Here is a 27,381-nt window from a genome sequence, read left to right as displayed (position 1 = left end):
TGCCACACTGTGTCCTCTCCGCCCCTCCTACCTGTCTAGATGAGTATTACTTCTTTATCTTTGTTGGACTTCCATGCAGTTTGATTTTCTGGTAGTTCTGGTTGTTTTTGGTTTTGAGGTAGATGTAGTCCTTCTTATGGCTGTGGAATGATGCAAAGCATGTCTTATCTGCGCCTCTATCTTGGCCAGAAGTCTCAAAGACCTTTTAAAAATTAAAAAGCAGCCTTGGCTGGCATGGCTCAGTGGATTAGGCACCAGCCTACAAACCAGGGAGTTGCTGGTTTGATTCCCAGTTAGGGCACGTGCCTGATTGCAGGCTGGGTCCCCAGTTGGGGACATGCAAGGGGCAACAGCACATTGATGTTTTTCTCCCTCTCTTACTCCCTCCCTCCTACTCTCTCTAAAAATAAATAAAATATTTTAAAAATAAAAATGAAAATTAAAAAAAAAATATCAGCCCTGATTGGTGTGGTTCAGTGAATTGAGCACTGGCCTGCAAACTGAAAGGTGACCGGATTGATATCCGGTCAGGGCACATGCCTAGGTAGTGGGTCAGGGTCCCAGTTAGGGGCATGCAAGAGGCAACCAATCAGTGTTTCTCTCCCACATGAATCTTTCTCTCCCTCTTTCTCCCCCCCTTTCCCTCTCTCTAAAAATAAATAAATGAAATCTTTTTAAAAAATGAAAAAACAAGTTACAAACTTAGAGGAGACATTTATAATAATACAACAAAAAAAGATTCCTAACCAGAAATATGAAGAAGTTCTACAAATTAAAAAGAAAACAAATGTAAAAGTGGTCAAAGGCAATGAACTGTCCTTTGCAGAAGAAACATAGAATGCATACCTATGAAAAGATGCTAAACTTCATTAGTGATCAAGAAAAGCAAATTAAGGTCATGATAAAATAATATTTTATGCCTATGGCAAAATTAAGACATCTGATAATACCAAATGTTGAAGAGTATGTGAATAAACAGGAACTCATGCATTTCTACTGTGATTGTCAATAAGTACAATCATGTTAGGAAACAATATGGCATTATTTTGTATTTACTTACTCTACAATTCAGCAGTTCCGCTCCTTGATCTGTTCTCTTGCACATGTATACAAGGATTCAAAAATAGAAATGTGCACATAAGTACTATTTATAAGAGAAAATCTTTGATGGCAACCCAAATATTCAGGGTTTACAGATAAGGTGGGATAGGATAGATAGGTATAAATTATTAATAATGTTATATTATTTGAGTTAGGTGGTGAATTCATGGGTATTTTTATATTCTTATTAATTTTGATATGTGTATCTTATGTATAGTTTTATTTATTTTTACACAATACTATCATTTTTAAAATTTTTATTTATTTATTTTTAGAGAGAAGGGAGAAAAACATTAATGTGTGGTTGCCTCTTGCATGCCCCCAACTGGGAACCTGGCCCACAACCCAGGCATGTGCCCTGATTGGGAATTGAACCGGCAGCCCATTAGTTGGCAGGCTGGTGCTCCATCTACTGAGCCACACGAGCCAGGGCATAGCTTTATGTAGCAAATAGTATATTTAAAGTGATGAAAGGTTGAGTATGAGCCATACCTCTCTGGCAGTGTAGTGGTTAAGACTTGGTTCTCTCATTGTTGTAGCGCTTGGTTTAATTCCCTGTCAGAGTTTAACCTAAGCCTTGTTTACTGCCCCCAGCCTGGGAAAAAATGAAGTGTGAGGAATGATCTAATTCATTTTCCAATATGTACATGGTTATGGTTTCCACTAAATAAATATTGAAGTATTCATTTGTCTATACCTTTATGTTGAAGCAACCATGACTGCAACAGCATGATAGTTTGTGGTATTCTGAACTCTTAATACCGTGAGTAATCAGTGGGTTTTGTTGTTTTCCCAGTATCCTAAACTTTATTAAAGAAAAAGCAGTGATGGTAAATCTCTATAACATAGTCAATTTGCTGGGATTCTTCCCTTGAAAACATGACATTTGGTTTCCAAACCCATGCCAGAGCATACATGGTTTCCAACTGTACTAGGTAGATGAGAGGCTGATATCCCAAAATGTTCATTTTCCAAATTTCCCCAGTCCGTCGTCTGTCTTTGGATTGGCAATAATTGCCTCAACAGCTACTATGGCTTCATTAATTTTGGTCTGTGTCTCTCTGAGCTCTTCTATATGCAGAAATCACAGAATTTGAGCAGCTTCATCAACAACTGCATCTCCTGTGTCAAACCAAGAATATATGCTTGTCTAAAACAACAGGCAATCTCTTTTTTGATTTGCTTTAACAGCTGCATCCTGTGCCAGGTACTCCTGGACCGAAACGTAAATTGCCTTAAGGATTACAAGGTAATCATCATGGCGCTGAATCTGAAGGTTAGCCAAAGCCATTACCAGCCTTCAAATCATGATTATTACATCCAAATTTTTTATTGAATATTTTATTTTTGTTCTATCACAGTTGCTCCATTTTTTCCCTTTGCTCTCCTCTGCCCAGCCCACCCTCTGCTCCCATAGTCAATCCCCACCCTGTTGTCCATGGCCATGGGTCATTCATAAATGTTCCTTGACTAGTCCCTTTCCCTTATTTCCAGCCTTATCCCATTACATTCAAATTAATCAATGGCTCTGCGTTTTAGCTTCATTGTCAGTACTTTTTGTGTTATTATGTACCAAGTCTTTGTATTTTTTAACATTATCTTCATATTCATGTCTTAACAGCTAAACCAAGAAGGCAGTCTATAGCTTCTTGTTGATCTTGAAAAAGGAGAATTAACATCTCTGAGATACTTTTCAAAGAACTTGGGCCAGTCACTGCTGTGGATATATCTTAAATTACCTTTGTCTTAAAGTTTGTAGCATCTGATTTTCTGGTCTTCAAGCAAATAATAAAGAAGTAAAAGAGAAACAAGATAAAAATATGAGCAATAAATACACACACACACACACACACATATATATATATATATACATATATATATATATGTATGTATATACACACACACAATTGAATTTAAAAAACAGAAAAAATGAACAAGCAGAAGAGAAACAGACTCCTGGATACTCCTAGATACAGAGAACATTTTGACAGTTGCCAGATGGAAGAGGGTTGGGGATGGGTGAAAAAGGTGAAGGGATTAAGAAGTACAAATTAGTAGTTACAGAAGAGTCATGAGGATGTAAAGTACAACAAAGGGAATATGGTCAATAATATTCTAATAACTTTGTATTGTGTCAGATGTGTGTGAGATTTATCAGAATGATCACTTACTAAGTTATACAATGTTAAATCACGAGTGTATACTTGAAACTAATATAATATTGGATGTCAATTGTAATTGAAACATTAAAAAATGATTTTAACATGGAAATAATAAAAAATAATAAATAATGTTCTATTTTTGCAGTTGATCCTGGGAGGGTTGTGGTACTCAAGGGCAGTCAACTTGCATCTAAACATGGTTCTGCCTTCTAGCTCTGGTCTCCTGGGCTTCAGCCTGGAGAAAAGAGGCAAGGAGGTGCAGGCAGCTCAGTGAGAGGGCCTGATTAGTGTTATTTGTTGTTTTTTCAACTCAAATACCATGACTGTCCAGTGTTGTGGTTTCCCAAAATGGTAAGTAATTCCTGGTAACATTTCAAATAAATTATAGTGCAATTTTCTCTCAGTTTATGTGGTGTTTACATTCTTAGAAAATTCAATATATATTGAAACCTTTTTAAAGTTCTGTTGTATTTATACTTAACATAGAGTTAGGGTCTGGACTCAGATCATTATAATCATGTTTTGCACCCACTTGATTATCCAGCAGAATACAAGGAGGGGAGAGGATAGGTTTATAGTTGTGACTATGTGAAACACAGAGTTTATTCTTGTATTGTTATTTATTTAATTATTGTATTATTTTTCATGCAAACAACTGTAAACCTACTTTTGTCCCACTCTGTAGTTGAAGTTCTTAAGGGACAATTCTTTGGTGTGGGAATATTGTGAGCATTACTGAAGTTGAGTATCCTCAGCCCCCACTCATGTTAATGTCTCCCAATCATTGTGACAACCAAATATGTCCCTATAGACTTCTCAATTGCTCCCTAGAAGGAACAGTATTACGAGAATCACTGCCCTAGTGGAAGGGGGTGAGAGTGGGAAACCACCAGCTTTCCAGTGATTCAGGCTTTTATATGAATAAGACAATTGGCTCAAAAGAGTTTTCACACCTGGCCACCAAGGGTTGATGTGAAAGGGAAATGGGTTGCAAGGGATAGAGTTAGTTTTGGTTTGATAAGATAAGTGGGCAGGGTCCAGAGGCAGAAGAAGGCAGAAAAGGAAGTCTTAATGGCAGGTCCCCAAATTGGAAAAATTATTCAAGACAGTGTGCTACAAATCTTTGATCTAACACTGTAAAACTTCTTCATGAGAGGTCTGTCTACCTACCAGGACCACTATAAGACTCAGGAGGACCTTGGGGCACCTAATAGCATGGAGTGCTTGAAGTGGGGTTGGGAGGATTGGATTAAAAACATGAGAATATTCTAATCTGGGTCAGTGGAAAATGTACCAGTTATACAACTTTATTGAATGTGTTAGGATGTTGTACCCTGAGAAAAAGGAGCAGTGAAGTAAACATGTGACCTTTCTGGCAATGCCCACAAATGACACTGGGAAGGACTCCACCAGCTTTTGCTGCCCAGTTTGAATTCTCCTCTGTAAGTACTTTTGTTCCTGCAGTCTGTGTTAATGATCAGCACCTTTTTTTATTCTATCCCTCTCTCTGAATATCACTCCTTTTGCCAGTCTAAATAACCTTGTTGGATTTTATTATAAATTTAATAATAAACATAATTCATATATAGCAGATTTAATTAGATGACATAAAGGAAGAGTTACTGGAGATTAAAGTCAAATTATTGCCAAATTTAAAACTTCAGTAGAGACATGGTCACTGCTGAAAACAAAATTAATTTTCCAGAGGATGGACTAGAGAAATAGCCCACCAATATTAAGCAAGAGCACTGGGAAATTGAGACCATGACTGAAAATATAAGAGATATACTTATACCCTGAAAATCTGATATACAAATAATACAATTTCATGAACGAGAAAAAGATCAGGTATAAAAGTGATAATTGAAGAAATGATAGAAGAAAACTTCCCCGAACTTGGAAATTCTACTGATAAGGGGAAAAACATCTTACAAACTTTCAGACAAAGAAAAGGCTTTTGTGTTTGGTTTTATCAAGAAAGAAGCAGACTAGGACAAGAGCTCTCATCTTCCTCAGTGAAGCAAGAAGATGATGGAATAATATTTATTTACAACTGAGAGAAGAAAGATGCCATTCAATAGTTTTATACTCATCCAAAATATTCATCTGTCTGGGCAAAAGATATTTTCAGAAATTCAAGGACTCAAAAATTACTAAGGAAACTAATCAAACTAAAATGAAATTAACAATGTCAAGATAAGTAAAGACTTAGGGCTCAAGAAACTGGTTATAATATATGAAGCTAAATGTAAGGACGATGATAATGTGACAGTGACGGTTGACTGTAGTACATGTTAAGGAAGAGTACTTGAAACAAAAGATACACACACACACACACACACACATGCATATATATTCCAAAGGAAAAGTTTTTTATCTGAACTGTAATTACTGCCTAATTGGTCTCCCCACATCCTATTAGTCCTCTGTAATCAATTCACTTTTCAGTAGTCATTAATCTTTATAAAATGTGTGGCAGAATGAGGGGAACACGATTATTATTTAATGTTGATATATATAAAGAGAAACATTAAATATGATCACTAAAAATAAATGTAACTGCTAGCAAACAGCTATATTTAGAGAACTTCTAAATTCCTTGAGGAGAGGGAGAGTACAAATAAATTTTTTTGTAAAACTTGATATATCTAGCAAAATTAAGGAAACAAGAAAAGGAGAAACAACAAGAGTAACAAAACATTAGAGAAGGAATAAGATCAAATATATTTATTACAATAAGTGAGAATGGATTATATTACCCTTTCCTCAAGAAATGAAAAAGGCTCTCAATGTTGGTTTAAAAATAAGTAAGTAAATAAATATGTTATTTATAATGACTACTCCTGAAAAAAAGAAAGTTTGAAGATAAAGCTTCAGAAAGACTGCATTACACAAGTGCAAACATAAAGCAAGAATAGAAATATTAAAATAAGGTAAAGTGAAAGTTAAAGGCCAAGTGAATTAAGCAGAACAAAGATATGCTCTTGTAATAAAAAGCACATTCCACAGAAAACTTATGTCTTAAACCTTGTGTGTTAAACAATGTAACAATGACTACATAGGAAAAAACTAGAAACATAAAAACAATTTAAAAGAAAGCCAGAGTACAATGGGAAAATTTATATACCTCTTTAACTATTTAACAAATAAAGGGGACAAAAATAGCAAAGATATAAAGAATCTGAATAATACAATCAATAAGTTCAATTTAATATGAAATTAAACCTTACAGAGAATATACATTCTTAACATATATCCATAAAACATTTCTAAAATTCTAACAGGTACTTGGCTACAAAGAAAGTGTAAGAAATTCCAAAAAGTAAAAATTTACAGGCTGTATTCTCTGACTAAAATTTTAAAAGAAATTGACAAAACAGACAACTCCCCAAAATTTAATATTTAGAAATGAAAAAATACTCTTCTGAAAGTCACTGGCTCAAACAGGAAATAAAACTGGTTATTAATTATACAGAAAGTAATTAAAGAACACTTCATAAAATAAAATCAATGAGATGTGGCTACAGTTAAACTTTGAGAAAAATATGTACCATCGTAAATTATTAGTAAAATAAGAGTAAAAATAAATGAACTCAGAATTTAACTGAAAAAATAGAGAAAAACAACACTAACTTAAAGAAAGTAGAAGGAGAGAATTAATAAAGATAGAAACTAAAATTAAAGAAACAGAAACTACAGTATTCCCTCACTTATCACGGGTATTACATTCTAGACCACCCCGCGATAGGTGAAAATCCGCGAAGTAGGAACCTACATTTATTTTAGTATTTATATATATTTTAAGGCTTTATAAACCCTTCCCACATGCTTATAAACCATTCCCAGTCCCTTATTAACCTTTGCCACTCCCTTATTAACCTTTTCCACACTTTTATAAACACTACTTATGTTCTTAAACATATTCTACACTCTTAAACCTATGTAACTTTAAGAACATACATATACAGTACCGCAAAATCCAGCGATATAGCAAAAAATCTGAGATAAATAATTAAATATAATATTTTTAAAAATCCCATGATACAGTGAGGCCGCGATAAGTGAACTGTGATATAGAGAGGGACTACTGTACTGCCATCACATAGCCCCCAACTGCATCCTCCACAAGCACAGACACACGAAGAATAATAAATAAAATGAAAATCAAAAATCTGTAAAATAAGCCACCTCGTTTAGCAGTATAATTTTTTAAAAAGAGCAAAGATTAAAATGTACACTATTAGGAATGAATAAATGAGATATAATCATTTAAATAAAACTTTGAAATAATTTTAAGAAAAAATTATAAGCAACATTGTCAACAACTTTGAAAATCTGAAGAAAATGAACACATTTCTAGCGTTATATAAAGTATCATATTTAAGTCAGGAAGTGGTGGGAATCTGCACAGACTGGTAACCATAGGGGAAAAATGGAAATGTCTGAGTTCTATCTATCCTTCAAAAAATAATTTCTGTGTTACTCAAACTGTCCCAAATTTATACAGGTCACCTCAATTTATTCTACACATGACCTTTAAATATGACAACAGAATACAACAAAGAAAAAACTATAAACTACTTTTTTATTTATAAATCTGGATCCAAAATGTTTTAATAAAATATTAGCAACTAGATTCCAGCATAGTAGTAAGAAACTAATTTATCCTGATTAAGCAGGGTTTATTTGAGGAATGCAAATATGGTTAAATTAGGAATATATTAATATAATGCATTACATACAGAAATTAAAGGAGATGAACGTTATATAATTGTATCAAAAAGTAATGAAGCTTCATTTAATATAACTGAGGAGTCATGGCTAATACTAAAACCTTTTAAAAAACAAACTTAGAAGGAAATCACCTCAATTTGATATACTGTTTAGCAAATTCCAATGAATACTATGGGAATTACTGTGATTAAAGAGGCAACATCAGGCCTTAGTCTGCTCCAGGCCTGCCTGGAAAAGACCTTGGTCTCCTACAGCAATGAAACAGAAATGTTAAGATAAATGGAAAATATGGTATCTGTCTTGGTAGCCAACAGTTTGCGCCATCTGTGATTGCCACCTGCACAGATAGAACTAAATATATGACAATGCACCCATTGTTTTTCACTGAGAAGGAATGTACTTTGGCTAGATAACTGGGATCAAATTGTTAAGCGGTGCCACACAAAAAAATTCCAAAAAGATTAAAGGTTTACATTTTTACACGAAAACCTTAGAAGAAAATAAGAATACTTTGTATAACCCTAGAGTCGGAAAGACCATCTTAATCAAGACAGGAAGCTTAGCCATAAAGACTGACAAATTTGACAACATAATTTAAAACTTTCTGTGGGACAAAACACTGTAAAAATCTCACTGAGAAAAATTATCTGCAATTCAAATTAAAGAAAACACATTGATAGCCCTATAATACAAAGAACTCTTAAAATTATCTAAGAAAAAGCCTACTACCTAAAGATTATGGCAGAGGCTGGGAATGGGCAAATCACAGAACTGGAAATATTGATAAAAGCATATGAGAAGTTTCCATCCTCATAAGTTGTTAACAATATAAAATATTATAAATGATAGGATAGCATTTTTTTTACCCCCTCAGACTGGCACCATTTTAAAATATTAATATTTGTAATATTTAATACTTACAAAAAGATGGCAAAAAGGCAACTCTTACTTTAGTAGACTCCCTTATTTCTAGAAGAAGAGTGAGTTGCCAAGACCATTTTAGAAGGTAATCTGGTAGTTGAGGCAGAGTTGCCCCCAACACCCTAGGCTCGGTTGGAAACTGCTCTGTCCAGCAGAGGTTTCATGACCATGGCAGAACAAATCTATCCAGGACACTATATTATGTCTGGAGGGAAGGAAGGTGACTGCTCTCTCTAAGGGAGAACAGCAATCAGACCTCGGTCTCTCATGCCTTTTATTGAGAAGGATACACATGAGAGATACAAGGTCAAAATTCATAAATCATCAATAGCTTTTAGGTGCTTGGATTACAGTTGACAATAACAGATTACAAGTACCAGTACAGAGGGCACGGTGACCAGTCTGTGTCAGGCTCTATTAAACACCTTGACGCCACACTGGCATTAGGTGCAAGGTTTCATACATTCCTTGCTAGGGACTGTTTATACTTAACTAAGAGATAAGAAAAGCAGAGCAAGTTCTAAAGCATAATAAGCATTCTTTAAATCCAGTTCCCATGGAAACCCTCTGAGTGGCTTTTGGTTATGTCTCCTGTGCAGCCTTTTGTTGAGACTTAAAGACAAGCCAGGAACGGGGGCAGCAAGTCAGGCTCATGGCCAGGCCTACAATTCCCTAAACCACAAGGAGCGGTTCTCCACAGGTACTAATGCTCAAAAATTTTTAATCTGGACTTCCGGCCAAGATGGAGGCATAGGTAGACATGCTACATCTTCCTCACAACTAAGAAGGAATTTACAACCACTTAAAAACTTAAAAAAAAAAAAACAAAACACATAAAATCCAGAAAATAAAACCTACATGTAAGTTCAAGAAAGAAATAAGGAAGAAATATTCAGCCAGAAAGGTAGGAGGGGTGGAGACAGGATGGAGAAAACGAGGTGCGCTGCAGTGGCAGCAGCTGGTGGTGCTGCCAGTGGCAATGGTGCTGGGGGCAGCAGCAGCAGCACAGGGACTGTAGCCATGGCCAAAAGTACAATCATATATTTTAAACTTGGGAAGTGATACCAGCCCCAAACCAGACCGATCCCAGTTCCAGATCAGACCATGCAGGTTATGGTTTCAGTGCCGGGGAAAATAGAGCCACATTGCTTCTGACTGTGAAAACAAGTTTGGTATTGGGGTGAAGGGAGAAACTACCAGTCTCTCAACAGAGGCAGCTTGTTTAGAATAGGAAGAGGGAGAAGTTACTGGAAAAGGAACAAGTGTAGGGCAAGCGGCAGTGTTCTCTCTCAGATCCCTTCCCCCATACAGTGCCACAATGTGTTGAAACAGGTCACCAGCACTGACAAATACCTAAGGGTTTTCCCCTTACAATGTAATAGGTATGACAGCTCTACCTAAGAGAGAGGCAAACACAGAAAACTAAGGATGAGGAGACAGAGAAGTATGGCCCAAAAGAAGGAACAGATCAAGGTTCCAGTGGGAGAATTAAGCAACAAGGAGATAGCGAACTTAATAGACGAAGGTATAGCCAACTTAGCAGATGCACAGTTCAAAGTACTGGTCATAAAGATGCTCACAGACTTGACAGAAAAAAATAATCATGACAGGGAAGAAATGAAGGCTCTACTAAGTGAAACGAAGGGAAATCCACATGAAAGTAGGGGTGAAGGAAAGGAAACTGGGGTTCAAATCAATGAATTGGAACATAAGGAAGAAATAAACAGTCAACCAATACAGAACGCAGAAACAAGAATTGAAAAAAAAATGAGGAGAGGCTTAGAAACCTCTGGAATAGCTTTAAATGAGCCAACATCTGGATCATAGCGGTGCCAAAAGGAGAAGAGGAAGAGCAAGAAATTGAAAACTTATGTAAAAAAATAATGAAGGGAAACTTCCCTAATTTGGGGAAGGAAATGGACATACAGGTTCAGGAAGCACAGAGAGTCCCAAACAGACTAGACCCAGGAAGGACCACACCAAGACACATCATAGTTAAAACGCTATAGGTTAAAGATAAAGAGAGAATCTTAAGAGCAGCAAGAGAAAAGAAGAGAATTACCTACAAAGGGGTACCTATGAGACTATCAGATGTTTTCTCAAAAGAAATTTTGCAGGCAGGAAGGGAGTGGCAGGAAATATTCAAAGTGATGAGAAGCAAGGACCTACAACCAAGATTACTCTATCCAGCAAAGTTATCATTTAGAACAGAAGGACAGAGAAAGTGCTTCCCAGACAAGGTAAAGCTAAAGGAGTACATAATCACCAAACCATTATTATGTGAGATGTTAAAAGGACTTAAGAAAAAGAAGATCAAAACTATGAACATTAAAAGGACAACAAACTCACAACTATCAACAACAGAATCTATAAAATAAAAAACAAAATAAGCAGACAACCAGAGTGGGAACAGAATCATAGGTATGGGGAGCATGTGGAGGGGTGTCAGCTGGGGGGGGTTAAAGAAGGAGAGAAATGATGCAGAGATTAAGAAGCATAGTAAGAGGGTGCAGAATAGGCAGGGGGTGTTGAGAATAGTGTAGGAAAGAGTAAAGTCAAAGAGCTATTTCTATGCATGACCCGCGGACATGGACTGAGGGGGGTGGGATGGCTGGAGAGAAGAGGGGTTCTGGGCAGAGGGGAGCAAAAGGAAAGAAATTGAGATAACTATAACAGCATAATCTATAAAACATACAAAAAAATTTTAATGTGCAAGCATTTTGAGACCTCCAGTCAAATGACGGTGTAGGCAGACATGGCTCACCTCTTCGTACAACCACATCAAAATTACAACTAAAATACAGAACAAGCATCACTCGGAATCACCAGAAATTGATCTGAATGGAAGTCTGACAACTACAGATTTTAAGAAACCACATCCATTTAGACTGGTAGGAGGGGCAGAGATGCTAAACAGGCTAGCAACATACCCATGTGTGGTGGATAAAAATTCAAGGGGGATATCTCAGAAGCAAGAAGTCCCAGTCCCACACCAGGCCCCCCAACCCAGGGTTCCAATGTCAGGGAGGTAAGTCCCCACAACTTCTGCCTGCAAAAACCAATGCGGATTGAGACAGTGGAAGAAACTGCTAGATCCTCAAGCAGTTCCTCTTAAAGAACCCACGCATGGACTCACCTACTCAGACTCTCCCTCTGAGTTCCAGCACTGGGGTAGCAAATCGAAAGGCACCAGTGGTATACAGGGAGAAATTGAAGTGTCTGGAATGAAGGCAACCAGAGGTCTTTGTCCCTTTTCTAAACCCTCCCCTACAGAGCCACAGAACCAGCAGGCTGGTACCATATCTGAGTCTCCATCATCCTGGCTAACCCTGTTTGACCCACCCTAGAGATCCCTAGAGATTCTGCCACACCCAGCCTATGGGCTCACCCAAGCTGCTTTTCCATATGAATGGGTGGGTTTGGCTCACAGTGCATAACTTCGTAAATCCTCTCATACAAGCAACAGCTGGCCTCAGTGAACATCAGGCCCGGCACTAACAACCAGCAGCCAACCTAGATTCACAGCTTGGCTTTGCCTGGGAATCTGCAAGCCCAGCACAAGTAGCAGCCATCTCAGATTGCTTTCTAGTTCAGCCAGGGTGGCCTAGGGAAAAACAGAAGTTGGGGTTGACCTTGGCCAGAATCACATGGGAAACCCCAGGGCCACCACACCCAACTGACTGTTACAGACCATGTTGGGGCACTGTCACCTTCTCCCTGCACAGCTAGTCCTCCATGGAGGGTGGAGGATGGTGGTCAGTGGTCATAGCTAATCCTTGCAGCTGACTGGCCTGGGTAAATCCCTCCCATTGACCTGCCAACAGCAACCAAGGCTCAACTAGAAGAAGAGGGAGTACTCAGCCCACACAAAGGGCATACCTCAGGTACCCAGTTTGTGTGATACAGAGGGTGTGCTACTGGACCCTACAGGACACCTACTACATTAGGCAACACTACCAAGACATGGAGTCAAAGCAGCTCTACCTAATATATGGAAATAAACAGAGGGAGGCTGCAAAAATGAGCAGACAAAGAAGCATGGCCCAAATGAAAGAACAGATCAAAATTTCAGAAAAAGAGCTGAATAAATGGAAATAAGCAATCTATCTGATGCAGAGTTCAAAATACTGGTTATAAGGATGCTCAAGAAACTTAATGAGGACCTCAGCATCATAAAAAAAGGTCCAGTCAGAAACAAAAGATACATTAATTGAAATAAAGAACAATTTACAGGGAAACAACAGTAGAGTGGATGAAACCAAGAATCAAATCAATGATTCGAAACATAAGGAAAAAAAATCAGAACAAGAAGAAAAATAATTTCAAAAAATGAGGATAGTATTAGCAACCTCTGGGACATCTTCAAGAGGTCCAACATCCACATCATAGGGGTGTCAGAAGGAGAAGAGAAAGAAAAAGAGATGGAAAATCTATTTGAAAAAAACAATGAAAGAAAACTTCCCTGATTTGGTGAAATAAACATGCAAGTCCAGGAAGCACAGAGTCCCAAACAAGATGGATACAAAGAGGCCCCTCTAAGATATCATAAGTAAAATGCCAAAGCTCAAAAATAAAGAGATGTTAAGCACAACAAGAGAAAAGAAATTAGTTACCTATAGGGGAGTTCCCATATGACTATCAGCTGATTTCTCAAAAGAAACTTTGCAGGCTAGAAGGGACTAGCAAGAAATATTCAAAATCATGAAAAGCAAGGACCTAAAGCCAAGAATGCTCTATCTAGCAAAGCTATCATTTAGGTTTGAAGGGAAGATAAAGAGCTCAGACAAAATAAAACTAAGGGTTCATCATCACCAAACCATTATTATATGAAATGTTAAAGGGACTTATTTAAGAAAAAGAAGAAGATTGAAGCTATGAACAATAAAATGGCAAAAATATATATCTATCAACAATTGACTCTAAAAAACAAACTAAGCAAACAAGAAGAACAGAGACAGAATCATGGATATAGAGAGTATTTTGATGGTTGCCAGATGGGAGGGGACTTGGGGGAATGAATGAAGAAGTGAGGGGATTAATAAGTACAAATAAGTAGTTACAGAATAGCCCTGAGGATGTAAAGTACAGTATATAAAATGGAGCAGCCAAAGACCCATGAACCTGAACAATAGTGGGAGGATTGCCTAAGAGAGTGGGGGGCATGGGTGGAGGGTGGCAAAGGAGGAAAAATCAGGACAACTGTAATAGCATAATCAATAGTTTTATTTTTTAAAAAGAAAAAAAGTAAATAGGCAAAAAGTAAAATAAAATAAAATGCACAAATGTTTGATTTGACAAACCTCTTCCAGAAATTTATCCTAATATGTTATTTTTACAAGTGACCAGAGGCATGTGGCCAAAGATGTTCACTACAGTTGACAGTGACAAATAAGTAAAGGAAAACAATCTGAAGTTTCATCAAAATGGTGATATTTGGTGAGTTATAGGACAGCCATACACTGGAATATTGAGATGCTAAAGTAGAACATGAGTTATAGCTCTACATCTGTTGGCCAGGAAAGTTGCCCATGATATATTATTTTTTAAAAAATAATTCAGAGTATCATGCAGAGTTTGATGCTATTTTTATTTTAAAGGAGGTGGGGAAGGGTCCTATATAAGTGCATTGAGTAAAACTCAGATAATAACCTGCCTACACTCATATACAGTACTCCTCTGAATTCTACTCATGAGGTTCATGAAACATTTTGAACAACAAGCTACAACTGAACATTTACATGGTAAATGCTTTTCTCTATCACATCAAAATCTTCACTTCTGTCACAAGATTGTGATATTGTGGCTGTCCTGGTATATTAATTAAAGGAAAATGTAATAAGCCGTAAGAACAGAAAGCATGTACAATTTTGGTAAGACTTTAGTGTTCAAAGAAAGCCAGTATCAAAACTTAAACCACATTGTGTGTGTGTGTGTGTGTGTGTGTGTGTGTGTGTGTGTGTTAGTATTCTCATGGAGAAAAATGTGAAAGGACATGTAAAACCTATCAACTCTGGTTGTACTCCCGGGATTGTATAGAAGGAGGAAGGTTTATTTTTTCCAAATGCATCTTTGAATTGATAATAAGCATGCAATCTAAAAAAGCACTTAGCAAAAGGAATTCAGGAAGGTGAGAAAGAAAGAGCAGGCGAGAAAGCAAATGAAAGAAAAGAGGAAAAAAAGAAAGGAAAGCAAAGGGAAGGGAAGGGGAAGAAAGGGGAAGGGAGAAAAAGGAGAGGAGAGGGGGAAGGGAGGGGAAGGAGAAGGGAGGGAGAGGGGAAGGAAAGGGGAAGGAAGGATGCAGGAAAAGGCGTGGTAGAGGTGCATCTCGTTTTGGCAAGCAGAGATACAGGTGCTGGAGGTCGCTGCCGCCTAGGAATGGCTAATTCCCACACTTTTGCACCAGCTGTCTCCAGCGGCCATGACTGGTGGGCATTCCAGTAATTTGGGAAGCGGGACTTCACACAGTAATTATCTGAAGCCGCACTTAAGAGAAAGAGAGCAAGTCTCCTAATGCGTGCAGATCGGTGCGGTGCGGTTGCTGCAGAAATTAGAGCAGAAAAGACAGATGGGTGGTGTTCCCCACCTGCGCACAGGAGCGGGCTCGCCGGAGGTGCCCCTGTGGAAGCTCCAGCTGCACGACATCTTGCTGTCCTGTTGGCAAGGGTCACCCACCCCTTCAGCTATTGAACTGAACTGATAGAGCAAGTACTGCTTCTCATGAAAGGGTGAGGATCTGGAGGAGATGAGGAAGCAGCAGATGATCAGAAGACAGGAGCAGAACAGAGACATTCCTTTTCTGCTCCCACTGTGCCCTATTCTTTAAAGGGGAGCTGGTGGAAGGCTCCTCTCTCTGCGCCCTGGGATGGACAGACCTTGGGGCTAGGAACGGGAAAAATACTATTGGAAAGAGGTAGAGGAGGCCTGACTCAGAGAAGAAAGAGCATGGAGCTGGAGATGTCTGCTAGGAACTCAGCCCCCTCCCTCATCCTGCCAACCCTAATCATTCATTCACCTCGAGGCCTGTTACACCAGGGAAGAAAACATAAGTTGAGTTCCCAGACTCTGGATTCAAATGTCAGCTCTGCCGCATGCCAATATGACCTTGGGCAAGTTACATGACCTCTCTGGGATTCAGTGTCTTGTAAAATGGGGATAATAAGATGATTACCCTTCCCACAGGGTATTGAGGAAGAAAAGAAATAAAAAGACAGAGAAAAGAGATTAAAGATGATATGAGGCTGGCTGCCCCCAATGCCCTCGGCTGGGTGGAAACTCACTGTCCAGCAGTGGTCTCAGGATCGCAGATGAAAGCCAATAAATAACCCAGACACTGTATTTTTTCTGGGAGAAAGAAAGGTGGCTGATCTTTCTAGGGGAGAAAAGCCCCAATCAAGCCTTCCAAGCTCCTTTTATTGAGAAGGGTATCCAGGGGATACAGAGTCAGGATACACAAATCATCAATCAATTTCAGATGCTTGGATTACTGTTAACAATCACTGGTTATTAATAACAATGTAAGGAAACACAGTGAGCATTCTGGGTCACAGTCTATTAGCGATCCTGGCACTATACGGACATCAGGTGCATACATCTTCCAGGTACTTGAGGTTACACAGGGTCTATAGGTAACTTAGGAGATGAGAAAAACAGAGAAAGCTTCAAAGCAGAATATTCATTCTTTAAATCCAATTCCCACAGGAACCCCCCTGAATGGGCTTTCAGGTCATGTCCATCTCCAGCCTTCCCTGTCTTCTGGTCAAGACTTATAGGCCTCCCGGGGGAGCCTAGCTTGCAGCTGGACTGCAATTCCTGAAACTACACAGGGTGGTCCCCTACAATGATAATGTATATGAAGTATAGCACCTGGGAAATTTTAAGTACTCAATAAATCTTACTTATTATTAGAACACCAAGTAATATGTCATTTGTGTACAGAACCCTGGACCAGATGCTGAGCCTTAACAGCCACAGGGGCTACTTCCACTATCTCCAACCCCTCCCCCTGTCTTCCTCCTGTCTTCACCAGTGCCAGATCTAAAATTCTATCTTGTCTTAGAGTGTTTTCAGATGCTTGTTCATTTTCCATCCTCTGTGCACCACCACACACACACATTCCCTTGGGGCACCTTCACTTGGAGAGTGAAATATGCTAGTGCGAGTGCTCACACATGCCTCCTCTCTTCAAAACCCCTGTGGAACCAAGAAAGGATACTGAACCTCATTTGTTAAGCCTTTGGGTATGCTTAAAGGAGCCAAAAAATGCTTAGCATTTTCCCCCCTCAAGCATCCACAGTTGCAGCGTAACCCTAGCCTCCTTCCTCTGTGTAATGTGTGAATGTGCTATGGTGAAGCATTCCACCTATTGATTCTCTCACATTTCCCTGACTTCATCACTCTCTGCTCATAGTAACCTCACATAATGAGCACTTGTTCTTTCAAATCCAAGTGAAACCCCACAGATGGCCAAGTGTGATAGTGGTTAACAAGCCATCCATTGCTCCCCATTTCTGTTCAGAATATGCTATCCTATAGACAAAAATATGGGGTGTAAGAAGGAAGCCAAGGATTATATCTTTGAACCATTACTGGTTTTGCCGAAGTGTAAACACGATGTAGCAGAATATGTCCAAATGTTCCTAAAATAGACCCAGTGCTGAGGCTGTGCTCATGCTTGGGCATTCACAGAATTGGTTTCACTATCCAGCGCAAAAGGTCGTGAGGAATTCTCACTTGGTATGGTGCCGAGTAGTCAATCCTTCAAGATTAAAAAATCTCTTGATTTAGGAGACATTTGTTATGGAAAGATTTCAGTTCCTTTTTGGGAACCTCCTCCCCCTCAGCCCTCTCTTGTGCTGCTCCCCAGCCTCTTCTCAGGTAGGTTATAACCACTGCAAGGGTGTGCCTGCATATAGTCAGGCTGGACCACTCTGGGCAACCAAAACTTTCTACATTGCCATTTATTTTCTCCAAGCTGCTCAAAGTAGACATGATTTTTTTTAGTTATTTATCGTCAGCTACCTCACTTCTCTTCATCATCACTACCCACCATCATGCCTTTATATTTCTATATATAATATATATATATATCTTTATACATATATTTATATATATATATATATCTTGATTAAGTCTGTTTCAAAAGTTAAACATAATTATGACCAATATACAAAAGTTACAGAACCACAGTCTAAGGATTTAGAAGCACAGAAACAAGCATAAATTGAAGGACATTCAATAAAATACTTGACCAATACTCTTCAAAACTATCAAGGTCATCAAAAACCAGGAAAGCCTGTAAAACTATCACAGCCCAAAAAGAGCCAAAAGGAATAATAGTTAAATATAGTAGGATATCCTGGATGGCATCCTGATACAACAAAAAGGCACTAGGGAAAAACTAGTGAAATCTGAATAAAGTGTGGACTTTAGTTAATAATAATGTATTAATATTGGTTCATTAATTGTGACAAATATATCATACTGATATAATATGTTAAGAATAAGGGAAACTAAGCCCTGGCTGCTGTGGCTCAGTGGATTGAGCATCGGCCTACGAGCCAAGTGTTGCTGGTTTGATTCCCAGTCAGGGCACATGACTAGGTTGCACATCAGGTCCCCAGTTGGGGGCGCGAGTGAGAGGCAACCACACAGTGATGCTTCTCTCTCTCTCTTTCTCCTTTCCCCCTCTCTAAAAATAAAATAAACAAACAAACAAACAAATAAGTAAATAATTTAAAAAATAATGTGACAGAACATTTAAAAAAGAATAAGGGAAACTAGGTGTGGAGGTATACAAGAACTTTGTAGTACCTTTGCAATTTTTATGTAAACTTTAAAATATTCTAAAATTATAGTTTTATTTAAATAATTTCAAAATTACAGAAGAGAGTGAAGTGGAGATTAATTGAGATGGGCATGAGGGAACTTTCCCCCAGAATGATAACATTCAATGTCCTGATAGAGATTTGGAATACACACATATATCTATCTGTCACAACCTGTTCAATCACTCAAGTTTTGGGAAATTCATTGCATGTAAATTCTTTCACAAAAAGAAAAAAATGTAAATAAATATTGAAATCCAGTAAATAATATGCATACTGAAGTATTTTATGAAAAGTGTACTGATGTCAGCAATTTACTTTGAAGTTAAAGTTATATAAAATACTTTAAGATATAAGATGGCCCTGGCTGGTGTGGCTCAGTGGATTGAGTGTCAGCTGGCAAACCAAAGGGTCTCAGGTTCGATTCCCAGTCAGGGCACATGCCTGAGTTGTGGGCCAGGGCCCCAATTGGGGGCGTGCAAGAGGCAACCACACAATGATGTTTCTCTCCCTCTCTTTCTCCTTCCTTTCCCTTCTCTCTAAAATTAAATAAATAAAATTATATATATGTGTGTGTGTGTGTGCGTGTGTGTGTGTGTTGTATATATATATATATATATATATATATGATGAATTGAAGGTATGAATGGAGGGATAGTAAGAGAGATGTGATAAAGCACGTAGAGTAAAATGTTAATGGCAGAACCTTGGTGGTAAAAATACAGGTGTTCACTGTACAAGTCTTTCTGATTTTCTATGTCTTCAAATTGCTTAACGATGCAATGTTGTGGAAAAGTGCAGACAGATCTAAAGTACAAAGTCCTTATAATCTACCCCCCCAGTAATAACTACTCTTAAGTTTGTTGTGTATTTCTACACATATTTTCTACTCTAGACACATATATTTTATTTTATTTTTTATTTTTTTCTTCATTAAAAAAAATGTATTGTATTTTTTTCCATTACCATTTAGTCCCCTAAAACCCCTTCGCCCCCAGCAATCCCCACACTGTTCTCCATGTTCATGAGTCCTTTTTCCTTTTTGTTCAATCCATCTACCCCCTAACCTCCACCCCAATAGCTGTCATCTTGCTCTCTATGAGTCTTCTCTATTTTGCTTATTAGTTCAGTATTTTATTTTTAATTTTGTTCTTTAATTACAGTTGACATTCAATATTATTTTATATTAGTTGAAGGTGTACAGCATAGTGGTTTGACACAATCATATAATTTATAAAGGGGTTCCCCCAATATTTCAAGTACCTCCCTGACAGTATACTTAGTTATAACAATATTATTGACTATGTTCCCTATGCTGTACTTTACATCCTTTGACTATTTTGTAACTATTAAATAAGATACCAACTATACAACAGTTCTGCACTCACTATTTTCATTTAATGATTGATCTTAGGTACTTTCCCATGGCTTTTCTTAAATATGGCTCCGTGATATTATCATATGTTTACACAATAATTAATTTTCTTTTCAAGGAAATTTTAATTTTGTACAGGGTTTTTGTTTGTTAGTTTGCTTATTTCTGTTACAAACTTTGAAGCAGTGAATATCATTACACACATATCTTTGTGTATTTGTGTCATTATATCTATGAAATAAATTGCTAGAAATGGAATTACTAGGTGAAAACTGTTGTGCTAGTTTGCACTCCCACCAACAGTATATGAAAATGCTTGGAGTCCCACACCTTTACAACACTATGTATCACTGACTTGTTTTAGTTTTTTTTTTTTAATTTGATAAGTGAAAAAATATTAGTAATTGTTAGTTTTCATTTTAATTTTATATTAATGAGATTAAACATCCTTTCTATGTTTATGGTTATTCTGTAGTTCTGTTAACTGCCTACTAATTACTTTTGTCTAACTTTTTCTTGGTTTTTTATTTGTAAGAGCTCTCTGGATAGTAAGCTCATTGTAGTATGTATTGCAAATGTTGACTTAAAATTTGTTTCCTGCAATTCATCTTTTAAAGTGTTTATGGTAGAGCTATTTTTCACTTTCATTCGTTTTGCCATTTTCATGTTTTGTGTATGGCTTTTGTCATTCTCCATCTCCTTTCTTTCATGTAACAGCCCTTCGTGGTAGATAAGACAAGAGATGTAAAAAGGTGACATTAGTTCTCCCATGGTCACACAGGTGATGATGAAACACTGGACTTCAACCCAGGTCTTCTCGGTCCTAGTCTGGTACCTTTTCCATTATCAAGAAAGAGTAGAAATAGTTACCTCCACTTAAGAAAAAGGAAAACTTCTGTCTCCATGCCTGTTGCTAAGTCCTGTGTGTATTTCTATACACTAGTGAGCTACCTGTTCCATACTGTACAGTCATGCCCATCTCAACTAGGCCCTTCTTGCTGTCCCACAATATTTTGGGTTTTCTAATTAGCTCGTTCAAACCTCCACAATGACAATTTCAAATATTCTTCATTTTTATCAAACTTCTGATCATCATCCCTCACCTCCCAGCTCTCTCATTGCACAGTGAGAATAGAAACTGTCAGATGGGAATGTCAAACTTCCTGCCTCACCCTTCCTAAATCATTCCCATCTAGTGTTTCCTCCCCTCTCCTGTCACAAAAGGGAGAAGAGAGGGTCCCACCCTTTGCTTTCCATTTATTCTAGAACCAAGCTCCAGCTATTAGCCTCCTCTCTTTCCTATATCTTTACCTCCTCCCTGTATACTGACTCTCCTTTCAGTACTGAAACATGCTCAAGCCACTCCCTTCTTAAAAAATAGAAACAAACACAAACAATCTTCTTCAACCCTAGATCCTCCTCCAACTTACTCTTTCCAATTTTGTAACTGTAGAAGCAAAGCCATACCCTGTCTTATATAGTAAGGATGTCTGAGATCTGAGTGTAGTATCAAGTTGCTAAAACCTGTTTTGAAGGTAAGGGAAAAAAGATTGTGGTAGGAAAGACAAGGCTGCTTGGGGAAGAGGAATGAATTTATAGCAGAGCAGAGAGGAGACTGATTTAGGAGACTAGCTGGGCTCTTGGGCTCCTTCTGGCCCCCTTGGCTGGGTTTAATACCCTCTGGTGAGGAGAATGGCCAGAAACTAACAGAGGCTAAAAGCTACTGTATGACTTCTCAGACTGATGGAGCAATTCATTAGCAACTTGATGAGACTCTAGGCAAAAGCAGACCTAGACTTTGACCCTGATAACTCATGGTGGAAGAGAATTAGGGAAAGGAAAATGTGTCCAGGTTCTGTCAAACTCATCTCTCCAGTGGCTCCCAGGAGAGCATGTGGTTCCAGACAGGTCCCTAGGCATGGACCCCAGCATGTTCTTGATGACCACACATCAGAATAGAAGATGCAGATAATGGATTCTGGAGTACAAGTGAAAGAGCCAAATAGTGAGTACAGCTGACAGTGTGGTTTATAGGCACATGGGAGGCATCATTTTGAGGGATTCTCAGAAATAAGTGGGGGACTCTCTGAAAGGACCAACTTCCAATCTGAAGCAACTAAGGGATGAGAAAGTATAGAAAATTGAGCAAAATTTTAAATATGACCCAGAGTCACAGGTTGGAGGGGATGGGAGTCCTTTGGGTCACAGGATCATGTCCAATCATTCAGAAAGCAGAACTCACATTACATTTAGAGTCCAAGGCTCTACATCTTTGAGACATCCTTTTTTCTTTCCCATATGATGACCAGGGCATATTGAAGGCAGGACCCAGCCCTGTGGATGAGCTTTTCTGCTCCCAAATGAATGAATAAGATGAGAAGTAGGCTCTGTCACATTGTATTTAAATTGGGCCTGGGCTTGGAGGAGAAGTGTTGCTTTTCTACAATAGATGAGAGCAGGTTTGTTTTATTGAACCCTAAGACTCCCCTCTGATCAGTCAACAGGGCTCAGCGGTAGGCTTCCCTGGATCTGCCACAGGAACTGCTTGCCTCCACATCTCCCCTTCCAGGCATTTTCCTTACCTTTTAGTTCTCTGCTGAAACAGCCTCCTACTTAGGAAAGCTCTAGTCAGTGTCATCAGGCATGCACAGGAAGCAAGGTAAGCCATGGATAAAAGGTCTTTCTAACTGGCAAACATCTCTGAGACTAACAAGGTAAGACAGTAGGAAGGGTTTAATTGTGGGTGGTCACTCCAAAGGCTTAATGAAAAGGAGCAGAAGAAGAAAGACAAGGGAGATAAAGAAACTGGGGTTTTATAAAGGAAAAATGCAGAGAAGTGTAACATCCTTTTTCATGTTAGCTGCTTTTGGATGGAAGCTCCTAAGAGCCAGGGCCTACATGTTGCTCAGAGAGCACTCAGCTAACACTTGTTCTCTGTAGCTCTCTGAGGTGGGCACTCTAGTTAGTTGCCAGCCCCAAAGGATGGGCTTCATAAGTGCCACTGTATGTCTTTAGCACTAAGCAGAAGTTTCCCTGGAGAAAACAAACATATCTCTAATAAACTCTTGTCAATCTTGAACTTGGAGATCTGAGATAACCACAAGTCTGTCTTTGGGTGATTATACACTCAAATTGGAGGAGAAGATGTCAGGAGAGATATTTTTAAAAAGCAAGACAACTTTCAATAAATGACTTGAGTTTGATGCAGATTCTGGAAATTTTTCTACAGCTTGTAGAGATACAGACCTGAACAATAGAAGTGTCTGACCTCTGAGCTTTTGGAAGATTCTTTTAAAGTATATTTTATTGATCATGTTGTTACAGTAGTTCTAGTTTTTTCCCCTTTGCCCCCCTCTTCCCAGTACCCCCTTCCCTCCAGCAATCCCACCCCGCTTAGTTCATGTCCCTGGGTCGTGCATATAAGTTCTTTGGTTTCACCCTTTCCTTTATTATTCTTAACTTCCCCCTGTCTATTTTGTACCAACCAATTATGCTTCTTAATCCCTGCACCATTTCCCCATTTCTTCCTCTCCCCCACCCCCAGCTGATACCCCTCCAAATGATCCCCATACCTATGATTCTGTTCCTATTCTGGTTTGCTTAGTTGGATTTTGTTTTTATTTTTTAGATTCAGTTGTTGATAGTTGTGCGTTTGTTGTTATTTTAGTGTTCATACTTTTGATCTTCTTTTTCTTAAATAAGTCCCTTTAACATTTCATATAATAATGGCTTAGTGATGATGAACTCTTTTAGCTTTACCATGTCTGGGAAGCACTTCATCTCCCCTTCCATTCTAAATGACAGCTTTGCTAGATAGAGTAATCTTGGTTGTAGCTCCTTGCTTTTCATCACATTAAATACTGCTTGCCAGTCCCTTCTTGCCTGCAGAGTTTCTTTTGAGAAGTCAGCTGATAGTCTTAGAGGCACCCCTTTGTAGGTAACTCTCTGCTTTTCTCTTGCTGCTTTTAAGATTCTCTCTTTATCTTTCACCTTTGGCATTTTAATTATGATGTGTCTTGCTGTGGTCCTCCTTCGGTCTAGCTTGTTTGGGATTCTCTGTGCTTCCTGGACTTGTATGTCTATTTCCTTCGCCAAATTTGGGAAGTTTTCCTTCATTAGTTTTTCACATAAAGTTTCAATTTCTTGCTCTTCCTCTTCTCCTTCTGGCACCCCTGTCTGAATGAGTATTTCTTCTTTATATCTTTGTTTGTTGGACTTCCATGCAGCTTGATTTTCTTGAACTTCTGGTTATCTCTAGTTTTAAGGTAGTTGTATTCCTTCTTAGTTGTGGAGGGAGACCCAGCATGTCTATTTAGGCCTCCATCTTGGCCGGAAGTCTGCAAGATTTTTAAATACATTCAGAATCCTAAAAGAATAATTCAGTAACATTTAGGGGAGTTTGGGCATTGTAAACAGTCTACTGGATTCTCATTTTTAAAAGACAGTATTTCATTGGAAGTTTGTGGAGGCTTTCAAATGAGAGAGAGAGAGAGAGAGAGAGAGAGAGAGAGAGAGAGAGGGAGAGGGAGAGAGAGGTGGGGAGAGAGAGAGAGAGAGAGAGAGAGAGAGAGAGAGAGAAGGCCAGGGAATGGTCTGTGATAAGTCATTTCTTTTTTAAAGTTCTGGTTTGCTGTCTAGTCACTCACATACAGAGCTCACACAAGCTGTACCTATTTCACTGTTCAGGTATTGAGTTGGAGGACCATCAATCTTAAACTGCTGTAGTTTGCGTTTAACCTCCATGACTTGAGTCAAGTCTGAGGTGATTCCAAGAGGATGTTCTTATTGACAGAAATTGGTGACTTCAGTCTGGTCATCACTGATTTCAAAGACCCTGAGATTTTCCTTAGGCTCTGCCCCCAGTCTTGCCTCTACTCTCTTAGATTCAGTATTATCCCTCTGCAGATGAAATGGCCTTTGTGAGAGGCAGCACAGCATAATGGCTATGAGCACTGACCCTAAAGTCAGTCTGCCAGAGTTCCAATCTCCTCTTTGTCACACGTTAGTAACTTTGGTGAGTTGTTTTGTATCTCTGTTTTCTCATTTATAACACGAGGATTAACTGAGATCATGTATAGAGCACTTATAGTGAGCCTCTTTCAAGAGTTTGCTATTATATAGTCTGGGCCCCCAAGCCCTAACTTTCACCTGCACTCCAGATCCACTCCAACTGGTTGCTTCATATTTGCTCCTGAAGGTCTCTAAGAAACTCAATATGTCCATAACTGCCTTCATGACTCCTTTATTTCTATCTGTGCAAGATCCCATTTTTTATTTACTCATCTCTGTTGGAGATCACCATTATCTTGATCAGCGTGCCATCCATCCTTAATGAGCTTGACCCATCCTGCTCACTCACGACAGTCTACCAGTTACATAGCTGTGCCTGGTCTACTGTTTCAAATTCTTCAATCTGGGTGATAAAAGTGTTCTGAAATTACATCATCTGCATATTGTATTGTGTGTTCACCACTCAAAGTCAAGTTTCTTTCTGTCATCATTTATCCTTCCTTTACCCTATTCTACCTGCCCACACCCTCTTTTCCCTATGGTAGTCACCATACTGTTGTCTGTGTGTATGAGGTTTTTGCTTTTTCTTAATCCCTTTACCTTTTTTACCATATCCTCCTCCCCTCTTACAGCTGTCAGTCTGTTTTCTGTATCTGTGAGTCTGTTTCTACTTTGTTTGTTTGTTTGTTCACTAGATTCTACTATAAGTAATATCATATAGTATTTGTCTTCCTCTGACTGGTTTATTTCACTTAGCATAATACTCTCAATAGAAGAGTACATTAGGACCCTATATAATTTTATTAACCAATATTGCCTCAATAATTTTTTTAAAAGAAAATGTTTTCTGAAATTGATAGTAGTGATAGTCGACACCATGTGAATCTACTAAATTCCATTGAATTATACACTTAAAAATGGTTCAAAGAATAAGTATATATAAGTATTTTACCACAATTTAAAAAATCTGCTCATGTCTCTCCACCTCCATAGTCTAGGCCACTGCCATCTCCTCTGGAATACTATTATAGCCTCTTAACTGATTTTTATACTTCCATTTTTGCCTACCTCCAGAGGTACTGATCCCATAAGTCTGAAGGTAGAACCTGGGAATCTCCACCCCTCGGAGAGCTTACTGAAAGTTTGGAATCACTGCCCATAGGATGAAGTCCAAACTCCTCAGTCTGGCAAGATCTTTTATGTCTTACCCTAGTGTGTCTCCCCACCACCCCTTAAAAATTTTTTTTAGAGTTGCTTTATGTTGTGTCCAAGAATGAAAACTGGGCATAACTGAGGAGTAGGATTAAGAGAACCCTCTGAACTTCAGGAAAATAAAGGGAGAGTTATAATTTTAGATTTTAGCTCAAATCCAAGCTTCACCATATAATAGCTATATGACCCAAAGTAAGTTATTTAATCTTTCTGACCAAAGTGTCCTTATCTGTTTTTCTTTAAAAGCATTATGCTACAATCTGGCTGTGAGATTAAATTAAACGATATGTGCCAAGTGCTTAACATTTGCATACTTTTATTTTAAAGTGAGTTTTTAAGCTTAGGGAAAAAGAAATGATACATGTTAAAGACATGTTTTCTCAGAGCTTAGCCCAGTGTGTGGTTCATGTTGAGAGCTAAATACATTTTTGTTGCTGTTGTTTTTATTAATATCATTAAAGTTGAGGCTAAAATCAAGAACACAAACAAGATGAAGGAACACATCTCTGAGAGCTGGAAGCGTTTGAGACGGCTGTGTGGAGATGGCTCAGATGGAAGCTGAAGAAGCTCCAGTCATTTGGCCTCAATCTTCTGAGTAATAAAGGAGGTGAAGTCATTTCCTGAGAATGAGGGGAAGAGATGGGGTTGGAGGCTTGAGGAGAGGGCAGGAAGTTCGGAGCAGTTGCTGTAGGGAACGTGATAGGGAGTCAGCAAGAGAAGAACGAATGGATTGTTAAACAGCCAGAGGGGCCAGTTTAGGGTACAGCATGCATTGGCAGTGAACCTGATGAACAGGGTTTCTCCAAAAGCCAAGACTGGAAACAGTCACCTTCAAGGGGTCACCCAAGGATGCAGATTGGAAAGACAAGAAAAGGACAAAATTTAGGGTGGTGAAGGATTCTGAGGTGAACACAAAAACAATGGAAATATCCATGGACCCAGGCTAAGATAAAGGTTCACTTATTCATTCAACAGATAGTTAACCACCACATACTGTATAAATATTATACAACTGCCTGGGCAGGGAGGTTGCTTGAAAGAA

General features: G+C 38.5%; 1 pseudogene; it reads right to left on the bottom strand.

The window, feature by feature from the left end:
* Positions 1 to 2,065: 2,065 nt before the first annotated feature.
* LOC149990981 (tRNA-splicing ligase complex subunit RTRAF-like) lies at positions 2,066 to 3,461 on the bottom strand (annotated as a pseudogene).
* Between the last annotated feature and the right edge of the window lie 23,920 nt (positions 3,462 to 27,381).

Source organism: Furipterus horrens, unplaced genomic scaffold (assembly GCF_987537825.1).
Source record: "Furipterus horrens unplaced genomic scaffold, mFurHor1.1.pri manual_scaffold_17, whole genome shotgun sequence".
NCBI classification, from domain to species: Eukaryota; Metazoa; Chordata; class Mammalia; order Chiroptera; family Furipteridae; genus Furipterus; species Furipterus horrens.
This window is presented reverse-complemented; position numbering and strand designations above follow the sequence as displayed.